Source organism: Lolium rigidum, chromosome 1, assembly GCF_022539505.1.
Source record: "Lolium rigidum isolate FL_2022 chromosome 1, APGP_CSIRO_Lrig_0.1, whole genome shotgun sequence".
NCBI lineage: Eukaryota > Viridiplantae > Streptophyta > Magnoliopsida > Poales > Poaceae > Lolium > Lolium rigidum.
The window spans coordinates 273,054,236-273,063,735 of NC_061508.1; positions in this window are offsets into that span (position 1 = coordinate 273,054,236).

A 9,500-nucleotide genomic window follows, 5' to 3' on the forward strand; every position below is an offset into this window, starting at 1 on the left:
TCATACTAATATCATTGCTACTAGCATGCAAATAAGATTCCATAGGTTTTTTAATTTTCGCATTAAACCATTCATGTCTTGACTCAGGAAATAGAATAAAAAGATCACAGATGTTTTCCATTATGCCTTACTAGTGTAAACAAGAAACAAAAAGTTGCAATTGCAGGATCTAAAGGAAATAGCTTCGAGTACTTACAACGGCGGAAAATAGCTTAGTAGCCGGGATCCATAGTGTGAGTACCTTTTACCTTTCCTCCCCGGCAACGGCGCCAGAAAAGTGCTTGGCGCGTAGTTGACGAGGGAGGAAAAGTGCTTAGTTGCCGGGCTTGCCAATGTGTGAGTGCCGTTTACCTTCCCTCCCCGGCAACGGCGCCGTGAAAAGTGCTTGATGTCTACTTTCCCCTCCTTTCCCGTAGACAGTGTTGGGCCTCCAAGAGCAGAGGTTTGTAGAACAACAGCAAGTTTTCCCTTAAGTGGATCACCCAAGGTTTATCGAACTCGGGGAGGAAGAGGTCAAAGATATCCCTCTCATGCAACCCTGCAACCACAAAGCAAAAAGTCTCTTGTGTCCCCAACACACCAAATAGGTGCACTAGTTCGGCGAAGAGATAGTGAAATACAGGTGGTATGAATAAGTATGAGCAGTAGCAACGGTGCCAGAAAATAGCTTCCAGGCGTGTAGTTGATGGTGGTAGTATTGCAGCAGTAGTAACGCAGTAAAACAGTAAACAAGCAGTGATAGCAGTATTTAGGAACAAGGCCTAGGGATTACACTTTCACTAGTGGACACTCTCAATATTGATCACATAACGTAATAGATAAATGCATACTCTACACTTTTGTTGGATGATGAACACATTGCGTAGGATTACACGAACCCTCAATGCCGGAGTTAACAAGCTCCACAATTAATGTTCATATTTTAGTAACCTTATAGTGCAAGATAGATCAACATAACCAAATAGATCACATCAATACCATCATAGTAATAGTTAACTTCACAATCCACAAGAGATCATGATCATAGCCTACGACAAGAACCACATGGTGCACACACTAGTCACCTTTACACCAATGCAGGAGGAATAGAATACTTTAATAACATCACTAGAGTAGCACATAGATGAATTGTGATACAAAACTCATATGAATCTCAATCATGTAAAGCAGCTCATGAGATTATTGTATTGAGGTACATGGGAGAGAGATGAACCACATAGCTACAGCGAAGCCCTCAGCCTCGGGGTGGATTACTCCCTCCTCATCATGGAGGCAGCGATGGCGGTGAAGATGGCGGTGAAGACGGTGGTGGAGATGGCTCCGGGGCAATTCCCCGTCCCGGCAGGGTGCCGGAACAGAGACTTCTGTCCCCCGAATTGGAGTTTCGCGATGTGGCGGCGTCCCTGGAGTCTTTCTGGAGTTTCGTCAAGCGGTCGAGGTTTTTAGGTCAGGGGCTTTATATAGGCGAAGAGGCGGCGCAGGAGGGTCGAAGGGGCGACGACACCATAGGGCGGCGCGGCCAGGGCCTGGGCCGCGCCGGCCTATGGTCTGGGGGCCCAGTGCCCCCCCTCTGGTCCTTCCCGGGGGTTCTGGATGCTTCCGGTGAAAATAGGAACTTGGGCGTTGATTTCGTCCGATTCCGAGAATATTTCGTTACTAGGATTTCTGAAACCAAAAACAGCAGAAAACAGGAACCGGCACTTCGGCATCTTGTTAATAGGTTAGTTCCAGAAAATGCATGAATATGACATAAAGTGTGCATAAAACATGTAGATAACATCAATAATGTGGCATGGAACATAAGAAATTATCGATACGTCGGAGACGTATCATCGCCCCATTCACGCCTTACAAACCGACAACGGCAAGGAGTTCGACAACATCACCATTCGCTCACTTGTAGCCACCCACGGCGCCATCTTCCGCCTCACGTGTCCATACACTTCTTCACAGAATGGCCGTGCCGAACGGATGCTTCGTACCCTCAATGACTGCGTCCGCACCCTTCTGTTCCATGCCTCCATGCCCCCGCGATTCTGGCCGGATGCCCTTGCCACGGCGAATCTCCTCGTCAACATCCGCCCGTGTCGTGTGCGTTGGTCCTACACGCCGCATCATCTCCTTTACGGTGCGCCGCCCACCTATGATGACCTCCGCATCTTCGGCTGCCGGTGTTATCCTAACACTGCTGCCACCGCCGCGCATAAGCTTGCGCCGCGCTCCCTCCCTTGTGTGTTTCTCGGCTACCCCGCCAACACCAAGGGCTACCGCTGTTACGACCCGGTCTCCCATCGTGTCCTCACTTCCCGGCACGTGTACTTTGACGAGTTGGTTTTTCCGTTTCAGCAGGGACTCATGGCGACACCTCCGACGACGCCCCCGGCGCCCGCTGGCCCTCCTGCGGCCGCGCGCCGTCGACTGACCGCGGTGGCCCCTCCGGTGCCGGCCCCGCCTGGTCCCTCGGCGTCCCCGTCGCTCGTACCCGCGACGCCCCCGGCACCCCCGTCGCCCGCGTCGCCCGAGGCGCCATCGCCAGCGTCGCCCGCGGCGCCATCGCCCTCGGCGTCCCCTTCGACCGCGCCCGCATCGCCCGAGGCGCCATCACTCGCGTCGCCCGAGGCGACATCGCCCGCGGCGGCCGCCCCTTCGTCGTCTGCCTCGCCACCTGTCGCTGCGGCTCCTGAGCCCATGCTCACCCGCGGCCGCGCAGGCGTGCGGCGGCCGTCTACACGCTACCCCGCCGACCAGTATGTCTGCGCGGCGTCTCCGTCTACCGCGTCTGCCTTCTGGGCCAGCGGCAACAGCATATTGCCGCACGACGGCGGCGCCCCCTTCACCAGCCGACCCGGCCAAGCGCCCGGTCAGATCGGCCCTCCGGCCGGCCCACAGGCCTGCCGCCCGGTCCGACCGGTTCTGCCACCGGCCCGGCGACCGCTCCTTCGCCGGTGCCCACCTCGGCTCGCGCTGCCTTGCGCGACCCGCATTGGCGTGCCGCCATGCAGGAGGAGTACGACGCGCTGCAGCGCAATAGGACCTGGGAGCTCGTTCCCCGGCCCCCTCGCGCCAACGTCATCTCCGGCAAATGGGTCTTCAAGCACAAGCTCGGCTCCGACGGTACTCTCGAGCGCTACAAGGCGCGCAGGGTGGTGCACGGTTTTCGGCAGCAGCGCGGCGTCGACTTCACGGATACGTTTGCCCCGGTTGTCAAACCAGGCACGATCCACACAGTGTTGCACCTCGCCGCGTCTCGTGCGTGGCCCGTACATCAGATGGACGTCTCCAACGCCTTCCTTCATGGCCATCTACAGGAACAGGTGTACTGTTAGCAACCCATCGGCTTCGTCGACACCGAGCGCCCCGATGACGTGTGCTTGCTCTCTCGGTCTCTGTATGGACTGAAGCAGGCGCCCCGCGCCTGGTACCAGCGCATCGCCGGCTTCCTGCATCAGCCGGGTTTCCGCTCCACGCGCTCCGATGCGTCACTGTTTGTCTACCGGACCGGCAACGACATGGCATACCTGCTGCTGTACGTCGACGACATCATCCCGACGGCCTCCACCGCTGGTCTTCTTCGACAGCCTATCGACCGCCTTCGCGCTGAGTTCGCGTTGAAGGATCTTGGCCCGCTCCACTACTTCCTCGGCATCGAGGTTGTCCGATGTGCGGACGGGTTCTTCCTCCATCGGCCGGAAGTATGCCCACGAGCTTCTCGAGCGTGCGGGATGCTTAACCGCAACCCTGCGCCTACTCCCGTCGACACGAAGGCCAAGCTCTCCGCCGCTGATGGGTCGGCCGGCGTCCGACGCGCCGCTCTATCGCTCCATCGTCGGTGCTCTTCGACTGCTGACGCTGACGCGACCGGAGCTCCAGTACGCCGTGTAGCAGGTGTGCTTGCATATACATGCTCCTCGGGATGCTCATTGGGCCGCGGTGAAGCGGATTCTCCGCTACGTCTGTGGTACCATGGGCTACGGCTTGACGTTGCATGCTTCGCCCTCGACGTCGACTGACCTTGTCGCCTACTCCGACGCGGACCGGGCGGGTTGCCCGGATACGCGCCGCTCCACCAGCGGCTATCGCGTCTACCTCGGCTCGTCGCTTGTCTCTTGGTCCTCCAAGAGGCAGCCCACCGTGTCCCGCTCCGAGGCTGAGGCCGAGTACCGCGCCGTGGCTAACGTTCCGGCAGAGTGCACATGGCTTCGCCAGCTTCCCGTCCGAGCTCTCTTGTCCCGTTGACAAGGCTACGGTGGTTTTCTCGCGACAACGTATCGGCTGTCTACCTCTCCGCCAACCCTCGTTCATCATCGGCGCACCAAGCACATCGAGTTGGACATCCACTTCGTTCGTGAGCAAGTTGCCCTCGGTCGCGTTCGAGTTCTTCACGCACCGACGTCTCAGCAATTTTCCGACATCATGACGAAGGGATTGCCATCCACGACTTTTCCTGAGTTTCGCTCCGGTCCGTGTGTCGGTGCCGACCCTTCGACTCGCGGGGGGTGTTGAGTAACATATTGTATAGACATAGGTCCCCGTGTTTTCTCAGGGTTGTACCTGTAATTGTACATGTGTCCACCTATATATATATGAGCAGCCGGCCCTATTGGTGCTGTGCAATCTCCAATAACCTTTCTACAATTAGGCCCCTAGGCATTCCGTTTAAAAACTCATAACCTTTTTCTGCTCACACAGAACGGGCAGCGATATTGATTTCACGGGGTAGTGCTCGGGTTTCAGAGAGACACGAGAGAGATAAGAGGCAGAGGGAACAAGCGATGTGGAATTATACTGTAGTTTTTTTTTTCAGAACTACTAAAAGTCTAAATATCCTATGTCAACTATATCAGCCTAGCACCTAGCTTATTGCCACCTTCCAAAGTTCTTCTCGCTTAAGCGCCAGGAGTTGTACTTACCAGAAGCTTTGTATATCTAGTACCAACAACACACGTGCCCGTCCAAGCGTTCACATGTATCTGCCCTTTCCCCATGCTTCCCATGGCCAGGTCTCTAGGGCCACCAGAGTGCTGCCAGCCGACACCTGAATTTAGGCTTACAGATTATGGCTGAAAAACCTTTAAGTGTAAATTTAAAATAGCAACAAGCTATATGTAGCAACCCCGTGTGTCCACCTAAATGGTGAATTGGTGATTCCGGTCTGACACCGTATGCAAAGTAAACGGCTGCTCGCCACCATCACGTCTCACAAACCACTTGGAAATCTCATTCCTCTCGTTCTCTTTCGCTGGCCCACTCTCGCTCTACCAAGTTTCCTATCCTCAAGATCAAGGTTTACGGTTCTGCCTCGCCTGCTTTTTCCTCTCCCTATACGTGTATGTTGTGTTCCTGATGTTCTCTCTGTCGCAAGAGTTTGAAGCGTGTAACCATGGGTAGACTGTGTATGTCGAATTGTTTATGCTCACTCAGAATTGGTTTGAGGTACCTCTTTCTCTTTCAGCTATGTCATGGTTTATATCTAAGAATCGCTATTGGGTGCCCGTAAGTGTAGTGGTACTATTATGGTTGGAGATCAAATAAAACTCAGAACCAACTAAAAAGGTGACATCGTCAGGTAGCTGCCTAGTGTAATGTTGCCATGTTTTGAACTCAACGTCTCTCATGCATGTCTTTATACTCTTACGGACAACTTCAGTAAGTAAAAAAACTACAAATACGATGCTACTGAATTCACTCAGACCAAAAAGTCATGCACTCACGATCCAAAAATAAGTAGATGGAAATACGAAAAAAATCAAATTGGGGAAGGAGTAGTTGGGAATAAATGAGGCAATCCGTCTACTACTCGATGTATATAAACAGAGCACTATCAGATAGCAGTTGAGTTACTTTCTTTTAAATGGTTTGAACTAGCTTTCTTATTTTCCATTCAAAGAGCGTTGGCAAGGCAAAAGCTGTCGGTCTTGTGTTTGGTGAGCAAGCTTGAGATGCTAAATGCCACCTACAATTTTACAAGGCGATAGGAGCCGGAGACGTCAGGAAATGTACTTATGGGAAACACAAACCACATGTTGTGTGACGCAATAGGCATCAAAGTATGGAGATGGCAACCACAAGCAGGGCTGCAAAAAAATGTTCGATCCCTTGGCTCACTGTAGGATTGGTTCAATCCCGCTCCAAGTCGTAAAGAATCCATATGCTTTAGATGTCATGAAATGTCTAGAATCCCAATGAAGCAATAAACATCTTGGACGCTCGTACTATCTATAGTTCACAACTTACACATATGATAACATTTGTTACATCTCTTTATTTAATTTTTGGTACGAGCATAAATGTTGCTCAGATTGCTCGGAAATCACACACTACATAAGTTACACAGCCAGAACTGATGCCAATAAAAACATCAATATTTTAGACCCACCCAATGGCAAATCCGTTACCTCCGTTTGCCAAGCTTTATGAAACTCTTTGACTATGCTTTCTGGAGCCCCCTCTCTTGTCACCACCGGCAAGCATGGATGAGAACTCTAGTGGCAAATGCAACGACCTGGATCACCTACAATGCATAACACCTACTCCCTCTGAGGTCTCAATGAATAAGACTTATATTTACTTTGAAAAGTAAAGCCAAGTAAAATTTAACTAATCTATTATATACTAAAAGCAATATACGTATGTAAAATAGAGTTACCATGTTAATCCACATCATCCAAATTATTTTGATAGTTGGATTTATAATTAATGGCTAAGATTCAACAAAAGATTAATTTCCCTCGGCCTGACTTCGTCCATGACCGCAACAAAGCGATGGTACCATGTTTTGGAGATTTCGCCGGAGCTGATTTTTGCCTAAAATATCATCCCGTTGAAGGAGTAAGAGTTGCACTTATTGGAGGCCTTCTACGATTAATGTCGTCTGGCATGGTGCTCTTCTAGGACTTCACTCAGATCTGGCATTTCCCCATGCTTCCCATGCCCAGGGCCATTGGTGAGCTGCAGGCCGGTGTATCGAAGTAGGCCTCAAGATCACGGCCGCAAAGTTCTTAACTATTAAGCTTAGTGGAAATGGAAACCGAGTATAGTATAATTGTATGTCAATATGAATATGGTGATTTTTGAATTCCCAAAAAAATATGAAATGGTGATTCTGGCTAACGTTGTGCCAAGTCCACGGCTACTCGCTGCTGGGCGCTTCTCATCTGGCCCAACTCTCACTCTCCCATGTTTCTTACCCTCAACAGGCCATGGTTTCAGGTGTTGCCTTGACTGTTATTTCTCTTCCTATACGTGTACGTGTTCTTGATTTTGCTCTCTATCTTGGGAAGAGGAAGTGTAACGACGGGTAGCTTTACTTTTGTTGTATGTGTTGTGTATGTTAAATTGTGTATGGTCACACAGAATTGGTTTGAGGTGCCTCTTTCTCTTTAGCTAGGCCATGGTTTATATCCAAGAAGCGCTATTAGGTGACGTAAGTGTACTGGTACTATTATGGTTGGAGATCAAATAAAACTCAGAACGAACTATGAAGGTGACTTCATCAGGTAGATGTCCAGTGCAATGTTGCCATATGTTCAACTCAATGTGTCTCATGCATGGATTTCGACATTCTTAGGGACATCCGGACATGGACGTACAACAATTTTAGAAAAGTTCAATATGATGCTATCGAACTCATTCATAAGAATAAACCAGTGTACTTGTAGATACTGAAAGTGGATTGAAATAAATGACCAACCCTTGTATTGCTCGATGTACAAAAAGAACTCTACCGAGAGTTCTATAAAATTAGCTTCGTTTAAATGTGTTGAACAAGCTTTACTGTTGTCCATCCAAAAAGATAGTGTTGAGGAGGCAGAGGCAAGTTGTGGCTTGTGTGTTACCAAGCTTAACATGATACAAAACTAGTGGTTGGGGCGCCCCATGGGGCGCCTCCTCGCCGGTGTTCTGCGTACCAATATGAACAACATGCAAGATGGCACTTAATAGTCACAGTGTCCTTTTAGGCACATGTAACTCACAAACAAGGTAGTAAAAGATAGTGGCATGTGGATGATTCCAATGGATGAAACAACATAAGGACATAAAGATACAACAACACAAACTGAAATTGCATTGTATGAAATCCAGAGTTACATCGAAGGTAGAGTACAATACATTTCTAAGAAGGTATAATACATCATAAATGGTGGATCTATATGATCTAACAATTTGAACCAATGTTGGTGAATTTGACCAATGTATTGTTCGATCGTTCCCCGCTGCAATATTTGCAATGCATAAGCAGTGGGCAAATCAACCGTCAGAGCTTTGACAGTACACAAGTGTTGCTACTTCATGGCAAGGCAATATCAGACAACTAATTTCAAGAATTGGCTTAAGGTCACTCTTGGCGATTTGATAGCAAAAGCTGTGGAATGGTCTGCTGCTAAATCAGAGTCCATCTTCTATAGGCACATAACTTGTATAATAGGTAGAATCAGTTTGTTAATTTTTCAACAAAGATTCTATAGGTTTTACAAGCCACGAGATTATCTACTTAGTATCCCGAGGTAAATAACGGAAAGTTTAAAGCTATGTTGTAAAATCGACAACTATATAATCAGCAGCAGCAACCTAAGCATGATAATTTTTTAAAATTGCCTAGCTCGCATAAACAAGATAAAACCTAGGAATTAATGAAACCAAACATAACAATGTGGTGCAATTTGCACTAACTTGAGTGCCCATAGTGCATGTCCAAGATCCGGCAATGCTGGTTCTCATATCATTGGCGGATGACTAAGTATTCAGTGTCAACTTAGAGCACTGAACGGCACTTTAATACCTAAATATTAACTAAACAGGAATATGAAGTCCTAATGTTCCTGAGAGACAACCACATGACACAGAGAAGCAAGAAGAGAAGCGAACTTCCCTTGCTCGTAGCCATAGTCCCCTACTTGGAGAGCGCCAAGATTCCATCAATCCATCAATATAGAATCAAGGAAAGAGACACAAAGTTAAGGTTAAATTGAGAAAAACCAAGGGAATTACTGGAGTTCAGTTATATGGTGAGAAATCACATCCAAAGGCTAGCTGCATGATGATTGGTCTGGGTAATGTGAATGGATAATATTGTGCAAGCTTTTATGACTACGTAATTGAGAACCAATAGATTGTAAACAAATAGAAGGGTTCTTAGTGGTAAATGGCATTGTCAGCTATTCAGAATGTGAAGCTACTCCATTCTCTTGATGCTACTACAAATATAATGAAACAATAATGTAGAGAGCAAAAGACATAACACGAATACGAGGGGCATTACGTGAATAGAAACCAAACCTGGTTAAAAAGTAATTTCACATGCCACTTGCTTTGAACATCCGAAACTGGCAAAGCAAAACATGAGGGCATCCAATAAGTCAGCTAGAAATAAATTAGATGGTATTAAAGCAAAGGCAGTACAAAGTTCATGAACATGGCAAACACTTGGACAATTCCTTCCAGGCACACTCCCTGGGAAGGAATGGGAACGACACCACACTACGGGAACCAGCCGAGGGGCT